The sequence below is a fragment of the Protopterus annectens genome, chromosome 8.part0, assembly GCF_019279795.1.
Source record: "Protopterus annectens isolate FY-2018-M chromosome 8.part0, PAN1.0, whole genome shotgun sequence".
In the NCBI taxonomy this organism is placed as follows: Eukaryota; Metazoa; Chordata; order Ceratodontiformes; family Protopteridae; genus Protopterus; species Protopterus annectens.
Genome location: NC_056741.1, coordinates 83,409,445 through 83,426,097, shown reverse-complemented (window position 1 = coordinate 83,426,097; position 16,653 = coordinate 83,409,445).

Here is a 16,653-nt window from a genome sequence, read left to right as displayed (position 1 = left end):
TAGTGTACTAAAAACAATCAGAAACAATTAGCTAATGCTTTAATTAAAACCCTCAAAGATATACAAAAATATGTATATAGATCTCAGCATTATCACCTCATACGACGGAGGAACTCAGACTTCACACACTTTAAATCACACAACTGAAGGACAATGAGAACTTACTGAAGCAGGGAGAGAGAAAGAGAGAGATGGAGAGAGGAATAGCAACAGTATTTTTGCAGGACGTGTAGGACCATTGCATGATGTGTTACTCTTACTTATTTACTCATTATTAATCTGTCATTTTCTCTACAATAAAGTGCCTGCTATAGGCAGCAAGGAGGTGAAGGAGAGCACAACCAACATTAAGACATAAGTAGAATAAGGGTACCTTAATAAGTCTCCCTGCTGGAGATGGAAGCTTCCTGCAAAAGCTTTCTTGCTGCACTGTTCAAATGTTATGTTAATAAAATACTGTAAATGGAGATAATAGAAATATGATTATAAAATGTCATGAAATAATAATTTGATCTACAGATGTAATTGAACCTATGACAATATGCAAAAACATCAGTCTATATATAGAATAATTATTTAATTATTTCAACACACCACATAGGAACTTTTAGTTCATTACATCCTGCAGCCTATGAACTATTGCAGGAACTGTTTCACAGTGGTGCCTTTAGTCTGACTTTACTTTTATATTCCCATAACACAGTGGATTTAAGGATATTTGCGCAAAACTGACAGGAGTACTGCAGCTGAAATTAAAATCTTCAGTTTTTGCAATAGGGAGTTAATTAGCATTCAGCATCACTCAGCACTGGTGCAGGATGTGCAACCTCCACGCATATGCTGAGGACAAAAAGTGAAAGCTTTTTGATGGGCCATTTTTGCCAAGTGTGTTGTACCAGATTACATGTGTGAAAATGGGGGGGGGGGCAAGCAGAGGGTAGGGCACAAGGGAAAGAATACATGAATTTGCAGTAGGGTGGTGAGAGAAACCATAATTATCCAATTCTTCACAACATAAATGTAGTATTGTACACATAGTTTCATTAGTTTAAAGATTTGCCATACCAAGGATGGGTTACAACAGTGGAATAATGTTGTATAGCCAAATGAACCAAATCAAGTGTATCAGGATGACACAGAGGTGAACTGGATAGCTATTTGTGGGGTATAATTTTTGATGGGACAGGTTCCCCTTTTTTGAGAGAATTAGATCAATTTCATGTCATATTACCTAACTATTTCAATACAAAAAACAATATTAGAAATACATAAGCATACACTGGTCACATCCAGATATGAAGAGAAGGCATTAAGGTGGCATAAAATCAGTCAATCAATCACAATAGTATCATATGACTAACAAAATCATGTGTTTCACTGTGCCATATCAGATATCTGTTTTCCAAGCTAAAATAACTGCCTTTGCAAATATTGAATTGTTCATGTCTTGGAGTATTCATGTTAAAAGATCTTATAAATACTAGTCTGTAAAAAAATCTAATATCTGTTTCTGGGTATTGAAACCACACACAACTAATGGGATGTATTCATTGCCTAATGCAACAGCCAATAGCTACTGAAGCAGGGATGTAGGCTTGATACTAAAGTTAAGGCATTCCTTCTCAATATGATATATACTGATGGAGTGAGAATACTTCTGTGTCGTGCATTCAGATCTGATGCATACTTACCCAGTGCCTCTCTGAGGTGAGTTTGTTACTCCTGATGCACCTCAGTTTTCTGCTATCTCTGCTGCAGCAGTACAGTAGAGAAAATAATAGAGAGACTAAGAGCATGATGGCTAATTAATATCATGACTCAGTTGGCTGGCTAATTGATATCATGTCATATATTTATTTAACATTTCTTTACCGGGAAAGACCGACTTGGAACAAAGCCAATTTTTCAGCGGAGGCACGGGGAGAAACACTCCAGATGCATGTCTTTGTAATGTGGGAGGAAACCGGAGTACCTGGAGGAAATCCACACAAGTACAGGGAGGACATGCCGGCACAGCAATGGCTTGCCAGACACATTGGTAATGAGTACATCAAGAAGCACAGATGTTACAAATGCCATTCAGATTTGGCCATGTGTGATGCTCAAACTACTGAGACACGTTCCAATGCTAAATCAAAATGTTGTTACAAATGATATTCTGACCACCTCTGTAAAAGTATCTGATAAATGATTCAAACCCTGCATCAGCTGCCTTTATTCTTTAAGATCACCCTACTTATATCTTGTGCCACAGGGAAGGTTATTTGGTGGAATTTATTCACTTAGTACTATCCTGTGGGCTGACAATTGCAAACCTGTGCAAGACTTATTCACAATGCAGTAGGTGGCCCAAATTAAATGTTTCATTGTTTCCTTAGGGAGTGAAATATATTTGCACACTGTTGAGCAGAGCACAATTGAAAAAGGCATAGGAAACCATTAAATGAAAGTCACATCAATCAAATGATATATATAGTATCTACCAATGAAAGGAGTGCATTACAGTGACACATTCATCCTTCTCACACCTGTTTGACACAAAACTTTAATTTCTGGTACAAATTTTTAGGACTGTAGGTAGTGCCAAATAATGGAATGGGGAACACTCAGCAGCTCACATTAACAATATAGAGAAAATCTGAGTTTCAAATAGCAACACAATGATATCACAAAATGTATATACATATGCATTCAGACCCCCCTCTTTAAAATTATCATTTAATTGGATTTGAAACCTGCATTACCTCTCTTCTTTCTATAAAATCACTGCACTTACACCTTGTGTCACAGAAAAAGTTAACTGACAGGTGAATTTTTCACTCAGTACTATCCAGAGTGATGAAGTTCACACACTGGCACCAGGCTCTCTTTTGCACTACAGAAGGTAGCCCAACTTAAATTTTTAATTTTTCCCTTAGGAAGTGAATTTATTTTGTTCACTGGCAACAGGAGCACAAATGCAAATGCATTAATAAAAAAATGAAGGACCAAATCAACATACTAAATGGATATAAATAGATATACCTACCATGGAACAAAGCTGCTATATCATTAGTGTGACACAGTCATCCTCTTCAGATCTGCATGCACCATCACAAGTAGCATTTAGGTTACACGTAACTAGGATATAATGTAATGGCAGTTGCTCAGAAGGGCGATACATAGACAATGACTGAAGATTACCCTTCCCACACTGCATACAATTACTTGCAACGTCAACGTTTACAATATACTGCATAAGTGTTACTATGACAAATTGAGACTTATGGATAATTTCTCCTGCATATGTAACACATATGTCCACAATGCTCATGTTACTACTTTTGTGTTAGCACACAATAAATAATTTCATATCTTACAAAGTCTTAGAACATTCCTAGCAAGTTATTATTACTAATGTGAAGAAGTGAGTCTACAACAAAGACACCTATGTAACATACATTTATGTAGATTATAGGTAACATATTTAGCATGCATCACACACATTAGCTTGTTCATTTCATACAACATTGGGTGTCATAGTTATTATGAATGTAGTAGTAAAAATATTTTTGTAAACTGGATTTGAACCATGCATCCCATCTTACACTCTACACTCAGCTCATGAAAATATTGTGCCACAAAGATACTTACATACCAGGTAGAATTTATTCACTTAGTATTATCCAGAGTGCTGACATCCCTGCACTGGCATCAGACTTTTTGGCCTATAGAAGGCAGCCCAAATTATTATTATTATTATTATTATTGTTATTACTATTATTATTTTTTTTTTTATTTTTGCATTTTCCTAAGGAAGTAAACTGTAGTTCACTGCTATGGACTACTGCCAAACAGCATGAAAATGATAGAGAAAAAATGGTTATTGAAATAAAGAAAACATTAAGAAACAAATAGTTAAAGTGCACAGCTCTGTCATTTCCTCAACATTGTTGTGTTTCATCGAGAACTAATGCTTCTTAAACATCATTATGTTCATACAAACACAGTTATCACTGGTTATAACCCCAGGACACCAAGGCATAATATCAACTGACATTACATGTGCAACAGAACCTGTTTCTGACCTTTCCTTGTGTAATTTGCAGTTAAATGTGTGGATAGCTCTGATTCTAGCAACAGGGAAAATAATCTTTCCTCGCAATACAAAACAAAAATGTAAACACTGCACCTCTTTTCTTCTCTTTATTTTTATGAACATCATTCTCATACCTATGCTTCTCTAAGAAGACTCCTATGTGCTTTGACTTGCAGTTGATACATGTTTAATGCATAATCTACTTCCTTAGAATCACAGACTAGTATTCAGAGGCAGAAACTGTTGTCATATACAATTCAAATAAATGTTAGGAATGTTGCTTTCTTAACTCAGTCAATGTTATTCACAGCATTTCCTGTAAACCTCTTCTTCCTGGCACACCCTCAGTAAGTATACATCAAAGAGGACTGACTGTGAAAAACTGAGTAATACTGTAATCAGCCTAATCATTCACACTTGAAAACAGCAGGTAACATTTCTCAGTACTCATCCTTACAGTTGTGTAAATCGTTAAACCATCAGTACTCATCCTTACAGTTGTGTAGGTCCTTACACCAAATTTACATTCACTACACATAGTGCAGATTGTAAAATTCATGAATGCTAATGATTTCTTACTTCATTTACATAACCACAGTCTGTGAGGGCTGAATCTGCACTATATAAAGGTAATTGTGCAGGTAAGGAAGTTGTATCATAGTAGGGGAGACTGGATCCTGAGAGCTTGATACTGCAACTTGCTTTGTAAACTCATTGCTGCTTTTACAATTTACTTGCTACAATGATAGGCTGCTGTTATGCAAATTTTGGATGTATTTTAACCTTACTTATGGATTGCATTTCACAATACCAGTATTGATTTACTGTCTGCATTATTCTCAGTAGCTGCTGGCATGGGCATGTATAGTACAGTTGTTTCTTGACCCTGCAGTATTTTTCTACATAAGGATGGCAGTTTAATTGAAATTTCAATCTAGAAAGATGATAACTTTATTCAGAAGACTTTGGTATTAATTATTATAAAGGTCATAGTCTTATGAATTATTAAGGGTGTCTACATGACTGTCCTCCACAGAAGTAGATATTACACCAACAATTATCAACCAGTATTCTTTAATGGGTATATATTATTTTTGTAAATGCCACAATGTACTACACATTAACAGAAATCCAAGAAATCCAAGCAGGCAAAGGACATGCATGGCATAAAACCAAACAATTTATTTAGTAAAATATATGTAAGCGCTTTCGCATAGTACTCCTACACTTCATCAGACATAAAATTCTATCACAAGCCTAAACATTTTAAACACTGTTACACCAATCACTGCTAGCAACCTTTTTATCTCCAATCAAATAATTAGTGGAAACCAACTGATTTAAAGTAACCTAACACTTTAGCAAAATAAGTACATTTTTAGCATGTTCCAACCACAACTTATATAATAGATTTCATATATAATAAATAAGGCATATATTGCAGATATCTAAACATTGTAATATGCATCATACATAAACCATCTCATCATGCTGTTGCAAATATACTGATGTTTTGGAAAATTTAATGTAGAACTGCATCAGCAAAGGCTGAAAAAGTCCTGCCATCTATATATTTAACTAAGTATACACCTTATATGAAATTCACAATAAAAAAATAGAACTACTACAGGAACGCTCATCAGTCTGATAAGATGTTCAAAAAAACACATAAACAAACAAAAAACATATAAAATAAACATAAACTAAATTAAACATCATAGATAAATGCTGCTAACATAAAAAAGAATAAATATTTTGAAAGGACAGGCTCAGCGTAAGAATTGGCATGTCCTAACAGCAAATAGTGGGATACAGCAAGTAGTGGGGACATATCCAAAAGTTACTTATAAAAAAAATTTGAAATCATTAAAATGTAGGCTTTGCCATAGAACTGGCATGGTAACCAGCAACACTATTTCTAAGAGACAAGGAAAATTTGGTTGTAGTCATTGCAATTTTTGCAAGTATATTGCCAATAAGAACGTTTTTATACATCCTGATACAAATAAAGAATATGTTTTAAGGCATTATGCTGATTGTTCAACTGCTAATGTTATATATTTAGCCCAATGTGTTCAATGTTTTAAGTTCTATGTTGGCATGACTACTAGACCATTGAGGGACAGGATTAGGGAACATATATATTATAGCAACATTGGAGACACCAGAACTGCTGTCGCCAAACATATTGCTGAAGAAGGTACCATCCATAGATTTGTATTTTTCATCATAGAGATCTTGCCAAGCACTATAAGGTTGGGGAATAATGGAAACACACTTGAAAAGACTGAGCAAAAATGGATTTTTTTTTTTACAAGCTGGCAATGGCATGGGTTTAAATAAAGCTTTATCATTCAAACGCTTTTTAAGGGACAGAAGGCTTAGTTATATTTGCTAACCTTGTCCTCCCCTTTTTAATATACTCTCTTTGCCTTGGGTGTTAGATGTACATTTTTTAAAGTAGTTATAGGTGTGTCTGCTTATATACATGCATATACCCTCATACATTTTATATATATATATATATATATATATATATATATATATATCTTCACTACACATTACCGAAAACCCACAATACCGACGCCCATAAACCTGAGACCAAATACCCAAAAGACTACAAGATCGATGGACCACAAGCGCGAAATTCAAAATCACGAATGTTTGAAACACATACAGTACACACATACACAAACACATAGCTTCCTCCCAAAATCAAACAAATAAACTTATGCTATATTTAAGCAGGTGGGCAAGCCCCCCTGCATCCCCCCTTGTGAGGGGCTTCACCCCCCACACCCCCTACTTTAATATTCTAACTCCGAGATCGCACAAACACACACACAAGACAAATTCACACCCAGACATTACAGTCCCTCACACACATACCACAGTCACAACAAACACTAAAGCCACTAACAAACACACTTACAAACACATACTTACCTGAACTGCAACACCAGAAGTGCTAACTCAAAATCTCCAAACATCGGGATTATGAAATTCACGCTCCTGGTCTTGCGATCATCTGGTCTTTAGGTGTTCTGTTCTCGGGATTCCGAGCGTCGGTAATATGAGCGTTTGGTCTTCCGTAGTGGACCCATATATATATATATATATATATATATATATATATATATATATATCTATATATATATATAGTTTTACTTTACAAGCTCGAAATACTGAAATATCAAAATTCAGTATCTCGACACTGTAAAGCCAAACAGTGAAAAACCTGAAACCCCAAAAGTGCAAAATTCAAAATCACAACTGCCAACATACACACTCAACACACAAACAAGCACACATACACCTTCCTCCCTACACTACAAACCAACAAAGCATACACAAACACAACTCTCACGTAGGCCCTACATATAAGCAGCACTGCTCCATGTGGGGGCCTGGCCCCCTGCACACCTGCGCCACCACTACTTATATATACTAATTCTGAGGTCGCACTAAAAACACAAGCACACAAAAACCACCACTACACATTCTGCACTCCCATTGCACAAACACACATCACATACATACAAATTCCACCACTCTCAACACTTACACACTCACAATCTTGCCTACCTATCCTAACCCAGACCACAAAACTCCAAACACACTCACACACACTAAAATCCCTAGCCAAAATCCCTAGTAAAACGTTACTTACCTGAATCTCTAGCTACATCCACATACCACTCTGCACATCATGAACACAGGGAATCCCACGGCAAGTATGCGCCTCCACAACTGCGTATTCGACATTTCCACATTCAGCAGTTCCACATTTGGGATTCTGTACTTTGTGCAAGTGCATTTTCGACACTTCGGTCTCAAACTACTGAAATTCAATATTTCCGTAGTTTGAGGTTCTGAAATGAAACCATATATATATAATATATATATATATATATATATATATATATATATATATATATATATGGGTCTACTGCAAAGGGTTGAACTCCCACAATCTCGAACTTCATATGGCAGACCCCATATGATCGAGTTTGTGAAAGTTCGACCGGATTGCATAGAGATTTGCATACAGCGCATAACAGGAATATTTCCCATTACTGCACTGTAGTCCGATCTCAGAGTTGGTATATTTAAGTAGGAGGGTGTGTGGGGATGCAGGGGGTCCTGCCCCCCTGCAAAATACTGAATTTATCAGTATCTCTTTTGTATTTTGCCAGTTTGGGGAACTTGCTTTTGCGATATTGCACTTTTGTGGTAGTGCGGTTTCGCTCTTATGGGTGTCGATGTTGCTTGTTCGAGATTTTGGGATTTATATATATATATATATATATATATATATATATATATATATATATATATATGGGTCCACTACGGAAGACTGAACACTAATATTACAGATGCTCGGAATCCCGAGACCAGAACACCGAAAGACCAGATGATCGCAAGACCAGAAGCGCGAATTTCATAATCCCAATTTTCGGAGGTTTTAAGTTAGCACTTCTGGTGTTGCGGTTCAAGTAAGTATGTGTCTGTAAGTGTGTTTGTGAGGGGCTTTAGTGTGTGTTGTGACTGTGGTATGTGTGTGAGGGAACTGTAATGTCTAGGTGTGAGTTTGTCTTGTGTTTGTGTTTGTGCGATCTCGGAGTTAGAATATTAAAGTAGGGGTGTGTGGGGGGATGCAGGGGGGCTTGCCCCCCTGCTTAAATATAGTGTAAGTTTATTTGTTTGATTTTGGGGAAAAGCTGTGTGTTTGTGTATGTGTGTACTGTATGTGTTTCAAACGTTCGTGATTTTGAATTTCGCGCTTGTGGTCTGTCGGTCTTGTAATCTTTCAGGTATTTGTTCTCGGTTTTATGGGCATCGGTATTGTGGGATTTCGGTAATGTGTAGTGAACCCATATATATATATATATATATATATATATATATATATATATATATAAAATTCTGTTTTTATTGTTATATACACACATATGTTTTATGTTAGCAGTATTTAGCTATGATGTTTACTTTAGTTTGTTTATTTTATATATATATTTATTTGTTTTTTGAATATCTTGGCAGATTGATGAGCATTCATGTAGCAGTTCTAGTTTTTTATTGAAAATTTCATATAAGGTGTACACTTAGTTAACTTTGTGGATGAGGACTGTTTCAGCCTTTGTTGACGCAGTTCTGCATTAAATTTTCCAAAACATCAGTATATGTACAACAGCATGATGAGATGGTTTATGTATGATGCATATAATACTGTTTAGATATCTGCAGTGTATGCCTTATTTATTATATATGTAATTTATTATAAAAGTTGTGGTTGGAACATACTAAAAATGTATTTTGCTAAAGTGTTAGGTTACGTTAAATCACTTGGTTTCCACTAATTATTTAATTGGAGGGAAAAAGGTTGCTAGCAGTGATTGGTTTAACAGTGCTTAAAATGTTTAGGCTTGTGATAGAATTTTTTGTCTGATGAAGCCTAGGAGTACTGTGCGAAAGTGCTTACATGTTTTTTACTAAATAAATTGTTTGGTTTTGTGCCGTGCGTGTTCTTTGCCTGCTTGTATTTCTCACATTATATTTTTGGAGCTTGGTCTGGACTTTAATGGGTGCAGTAGTTTTGTTTTTGCCTAGAGTAACAGAAATGTTTGTCCTGCTATGCATTTATTGTCAAGTTATTTCTTTCTCTCTTTTACATTTGGGTAGTGGGAGAGGAAATCTGTATTATGATGTGTGTACTCACACAGAGCCTTCCTTTGTCATGTACTTTATGTATGAATGATGGATACATTCATAGATTTTTTTTTTATGTTTAACAATCAAGGTATTTATTTATTTATTGATTTTGTTTGGGGGAAATGGAATCTTTATGAATGTGTGTGCACTCATATGGGGTCTTCCTTTATCATGTATTTTTATGATGGATGGATACATCCATATATATTGTTTCAGGTTTAACAATCATTTTTTTTTCTTATGGAGTTTTTATTTCCTATTATATTTCCTGTCCTGCAGGGCTATGGAACCCAGGACATCTTCATCCCATAAACTGCCATACATGGATGGGTCATTCCTACCAGAGATAGGCAGGAGTGACAAGCCCTCTCCTGGCCATATCTAGGAGCAGGTGGTAAATGACATGAATACAGTGGGAGGCCATGGATGTTCATGTTCCAAAATAAGACATAGGGCCAGTGATATGATTATAACAGCCAGATATCGGGCAGCTGCAATTGCCTATTAGGATATGTCTATGGGTGGGGGTGGTCTTTTTACCAAGTCACCACTGTCTGAAACAGAAGTTTTCCAGCCCAATGTCTGGGATCCAGACAACTCAGCACAGGGTTCACCCAGAATCCTTGATGCTGGGGACTGATGTTAAGGACAGCCCATGTGTGTCTGCTGCAGAACTTCCAGGTGTCCTATATAAAGAAATAATTGTCATTGTACACATCTATCTATGTTTCTATCTCTCTCTCTCTTGCTCTCTCTCACTCTCTCTCTCTCTCTCTCTATATATATATATATATATATATATGTGTGTGTGTGTGTGTGTGTGTGTCTACTTCAAATAATCAGTGAAACCTCACAATACTGAATCTGAAATAGCGTTTTATACATATTATTGTGTTTTAATTATTTTTTGGAGCTTTGTTCCTTTAAGGTGGTTTGGCATTACGGGAAGAGAGTCAGTTCTGCATGTTGAACATGCAGTGTGGGGTGAGTTATTTATTGGTTTTGATTACCACCTAAGCTAAAGCTAAAATACATATGTCACAACCACTACCAGTACCAGTCCAAACCTCCCCCACTCCTAAACACACTTCTAACTGATGGGAATATCCACCCCAATCGAGGTCCTGCTTCTCCTTCAACTTCCTCCACCATCCCAACAGCCATCAGTCTCAACAGTCCTCCCTAACTCAAAACAGCATATTATATACTCAATTAACATACAGAGCACCCTGAATAAAGCCAGAGATCGACACTCCTGGATTACCCTCTATTCCTCACACATTCTAACCCTATCTGAAACATGGTTAAAGCCCCACATCTCAAATTCTGAAATCCTTCCTCCCCATTACAATATCTACCAGCAAGACAGAATGGTTAGGAAAGATGGAGTCACCAATATGTACTCCAAACACCACAGTCTATCCCCCCTACACACAGCCCATCCAAATTTCCACCCTACCAAGCTACTTATCCTAAACTGTCACCTTAACGACAAAAGAAATTTGCCTTAGCTGCTGTTTATATCCCACCAGGTAATAATGTTACCATCCTCAAAGCCATACTCACATGGTTATCACTCAATACCAGCTATGAAACCATTTGGTTAGGAGACATTAACATTGACTGGCTAAAACTATCTATAACCAGCCCATCTCTCACCATCAACCTACATGGCTTTCATCAGCTACTTGCTACACCTACTAGATTCAATAAAAACAATAATAGTAGCCCCACTTTTGACTGGATCCTAACAAGTGGCCCTAACCTGTATCAGTACCTTACTACTCTACCAAAACTCCCTTAGTGACCACCTTCCTCTCTAATTTTTTAGGCATGTTGTTTAGATACTTAAATACCATCTCTATAAAGATTGTCACAATCTCTCCACTTTTAACAGTGTGACCTTTAATCACATGCTAAATGCTACAAACTGGTAAATTCTGAAACACATCCCCCTAAATGATGCTGTCCTTCATTTCAATAGAACTTTTCTCTCCATCCTTGACACCCTCGCACCTCTCAGAAAAGTAAGAATCAAAACAACCCACACCCCCTGGCTCTCAAAAGTTGCACTCACTCTTATAAATAAGAGAGACAGCACCTGGAAACAACAGAATAAAACTGAATCACCTTCTCTTCTCCAAATCTATAAAAAACTATATAATCTGGCTAAAAATGACATAGATACAGATAAGAAAAAATTCTACTCCAATGGCCACCTCGCCCATAAGTCTAACCCCAAACATTTCTGGCACTCTATTAATAAAATTCTGCACCCAGGTAACCCTTTTACCACCAACACCTACCCCAGCAAAACCCTCCTTGAAACTGCCACCTTCTAAATTCATACCTCATTAAATCTATTCACAAACTCACCCACACTATTTAGAACAAAAAACACACCAATCACTCCACATTTCACCAATATTTCCTCTTTCACACTCAAACCCATCCTGACATCTTACATCAAATCTCTCCTGCTTAATCTGAAGCCATGCTCCCCCCTTCTGACAGCCCCCCCTTTCTTAAACTAGCCGCTCATTCAATAGCCTACCCCATCTCTATCCTGATCAATAGCTCTATTCAAGAATCCACAAAGCCCAGATATATGGAAATCATTCTTTATCAATCCATTACACAATGGAGGCAACAGCAATGAACCATCCAACTACAGACCTATTGCTATCCTCTCTCCGCTATCTAAACTGCTTGAAAAATCCATTCACAGACAGCTTATTAAGCACATTCTAGATAATAACCTCCTTACCCCTATGCAACATGGCTTCAGACCTCATCATAGAACATCTACTGTCATACTGTCCTTTACTCAGTTGCTGAAGCCATGGACAAAAATGTACTGCTTTCCTGCCACTTTCTTGACTTTTCTAAAGCATTTGATACCGTATCACATTCCAAACTTCTTGATAAACTATCACAACTTAACATATCTCCCTGTACTATTAAATAGTTCACCAGCTATCTCACTAATAGACAACAATCAGTAAGATGGCAGGCTACCGGCTCCCCTTACTTATCAATCCAAACTGGGGTGCTCAAGGCTCAATTCTTGGACTTCTACTCTAATATTTTTCACAGACCAACTGCATACTTCCTGTACAGCATCCCCCCTTACTCAATATGCAGATGAATGTACCCTTATTACCTGTTCTGACAGTTTCTCTAAACTCCTCTCTACTACTCAACATAGATTCCTGTCTGAAGGAAAATGGGTAACAGACAACCAGCTTATTCTAAAAAAAAACAAAGCTACTACACTTTTTTCCAAATACTCTCTCCAACTTCAAAACAACCTTTACCATTTCTACTCTCAACAATACCATCATACAGCCTGACCCACATATTAAACTTCTTGGTGTTATTATCAATGACCAATTTAAATTTGAGACCCATATTCAGCACTTTATAAAAAAAAAAGAAAAACACAATCACAAACACAACCTACTCTACAGATATAAAAAAAATACCTAGCCCCTGACTCTAGGCAGAAACTAGCTCAAGCCTTCCTCCTTCCTTCCATGTCCACATTATGCCTCCCCCATCTTTTCACATCTACAATCTACCCTCTTGGCTAAACTCTGTCAATCATACTATAGTGTTGCAAGATTTGCTAGTAACCAACTCTACAAATCTCATCACTGCCATGCACTAAAACAACTCCAGTGGCTTGACTTCCCCCAGCACCTGCTTTACTCCCAGCTTTAAATGTTTCATACTGTACTCTTAAAAAACCCTTTCCTGTCCTGCTGTATCCTCACTAATAGGTTCATAGGTAGGTACTAGGCTATCTGCCCAAAGGCATTTATAAGCCTAGCCAGAATGTGTTGGCTTTCGCCACCCCCTTAGATTAGTTCCCTGTGCCTCTGTCCAGCAGAGCCACTGAAGTGTTCCCCAGAGTAAACTTTCTTTTTCCCATCCACTTGTCAAGGTTTCTCTTGAAGAGTGTTAGCAAGGAGCTCTGCCTAATGTAGATTGGAATATTTTTCCAAAACATGGGAAGTCTCTGGGACAGGAATCTATCCCTCCAGCACGTCCTATTTATCGTTGTAGTGAGGTTTAGATCCCTAGAGCATGTGGCTAGAGGGGATAAGGTTTTCTTTAAGTGGAGCATGTCCATCAATTCTGGGTTGGACATGGCCTTGTATGTCAGGCAGAGATCACCTCTGAGTAGGTGGTATGCAACCGAGTACAGCTGGAGTTTCTTCAGTCGAGCTGCAAGGGGCATCTGTTTGAGGCCAGTGATCCTTTTGGAGAGGTACTTCTGTGGTCTTTCTTTGAAAGGTACATCCCAAATGGGGCATTGTATTCTATGATGGGTCTAATGAGTGATGAGTAGAGGGGCACAATGACCTCTTTTGATCTGGATGCAAACCCTTTTGTGATTAGGTGGGCCACATAGAAGGATTTTCTAACCACTTTGGTAATGTGATTATCAAAGGAGAGATTACTATCTACTTGGGTCCCCAGATCCCTTATTACGTTTTCCGTATTTAGGGGACTACCACCTATGTTACACCCCTCCCAGAACTTTCCACAGCTCTGACTGGCTCCTTCTTGACACCTATAAACCAAACAAAAACATTGTTAAACTTATTTACAAATATAGAATTTCCTGGGTCTATATTACACCATTGAATGCTTAAAAAAGCAAACTATGATTAATCGACCCCATGTAAGTGAAAGCTTACAATGTTGAAACCTCAGAGCAGCGATTATTTTTCCAAGGGAAAAAAAATCGCTGTTCCAAAAAAAAAAAATTTAAAACATTGCATAAAGTGGGGGGGCTGTGCCCCCCACCCCCCCCCCACTTAAATATACCAACTCTGAGATTGCACTACAGTGCCGAAAATGGCAAAGTAATGGAAGCAGCCAAGCAATTTCTTTCCCAGGGAAAGAACTTGCCTATATGCCGCTTCGTCATTTTGCCTTTTCATCCTATCAAGTTCGACCAAGACGCTTCTGTCATCTAATAGGAACTCTATTTCCCATGCATGGAACAAACTTTCCCTTAACATCTGAATAATTTCTAACATAAATGTCTTTACATATGACCTTAAAACTTTTCACCTGAATGCCAACACCTGTCACTCCACTGATCCCATTTTAAATCCCACCTTACCACCTTACTACCTCTCACACTTTTAACACCCACCTATTGCAAGTGTCCTATTTAATTTGCATCTCTTTCTCTTTTTGTTGATTAAAAAAAAAAATCGAACTTTTGTACTGCATGTTATGCACATTATTGTGATGTTTACAGAAGTTTCATTCTCAGGTCTTTTGTAAATTTCTAATGTTTCTCACGTAAAGCAAATGGGTCCCTATTAAATGAACAATTTTTCAAAGTTTGAATGTCATATGGTCGACACCTTATGATCGAACTTTGAAAAGTTTGAAGGTGAAAAGCAATGGCTCCGTACAGCACAGAATGGAAAAATTTCCCTTTTCTGCACTGAAGTGCAGTCTCGGAGTTGGTATATTTAAGAAGAGGGGGTGTCCCCCCCACGTGGGAGGTGCAAGGGGGCTTGCCCCCCTACTAGGAGTGCTAAGGTAAGTTTTTTTTTTATTATATATTTGATGTTTCAGACTTTACTCATATGTTGTCGAACATATGAGGTTCGAAGTTTTGAAACTTTGAATATATAATATAGACCCAAGCAAATGATTGTAATGTTTACATAAAACTTTATTGTCAGATGTTTTTTTTTTTTTTTTTGTAACTTTGTAATAACTCTCTGGAGCTTTTTTCCTCAGGTCTCCACTGAAAACAGGCCACTGGCTCAGTTAGACTGACCTGGTGAACAAATGACAAATGAATAAATAAATACATAAATAAAATTTTCATTGTTAGACTGGTAAGGGATAACCAGAGAATTGGTCTCGATATTCTGAAGTTCAATGTTGTTTAGTTTAGATGTTTTGCAGTTTCGGCAAACTCATATCAATGATCTTGGATTCAATATTGTGAGTTTTCACTCATTTGAAGTAGATCTTTGAATCCATAGCATCCCGGTTTCATCTCCCTTTTTTATATGTAGGCACATGGGTCTGTCAATGCATGACCATCTGAACATGATAAACACACCTACTGTATTATTATTAATGTCCAAAAGGTAAATGTATGTGTAACTGAAAGCTATTCAATGTCAAATCCATTAGCATATTTTAATTTCTAATATGTTTCACATAACATAGGTTTGATCATTGTTTATTCTATTTTTACTTTTTTTGTTGCTTTCTTGTTATCATAAATGATGCTGCCAGTATCATTGTGGAACTCCTGCTGCCTGATGACAATGTATCTGTAGCCTCTGATGATGATGGCACAGTCTGAAGGGTGAAAAGGGTCAGTCTGACATTGAGGTTGTGCCTCCAATACATCACGCCCCTATTTTGGACACATTCAGTATGCCCATGCATACCTATGACACAGAGACCTCAGACATTGGATATGCTGAGGGTGACACAGTTGATTCAGGTAGTGTGGTTACTCCAGTTGCAGAACTGCTTGATTCTCCCCATAGTCATCATAAGACTGAGTTACTGTACAGGCATGTTTTTAGAGGTGCTTGCAGGATGCTCACTGTCCACCCTGCTCCTGATGTTGGCATGTCAGTAGGTGCCATATGATGTATGCATAAGGCCATCACAGAGCCACAGGCACATTGTAAAATAGTTTTAGAAGAGGTAATGTGAGTACTAAATATTGTGATTTCTGATGCATGGGACCTCTTAAACAATGCTGGTGACAACTTGGGAAGTATGAATAAAATATTGGATTGTGCAGTGTCTGTAATGGAACATCTGCTGGGTGTGAGTCAGTATTCATGTTGCTGCAGAGCTGC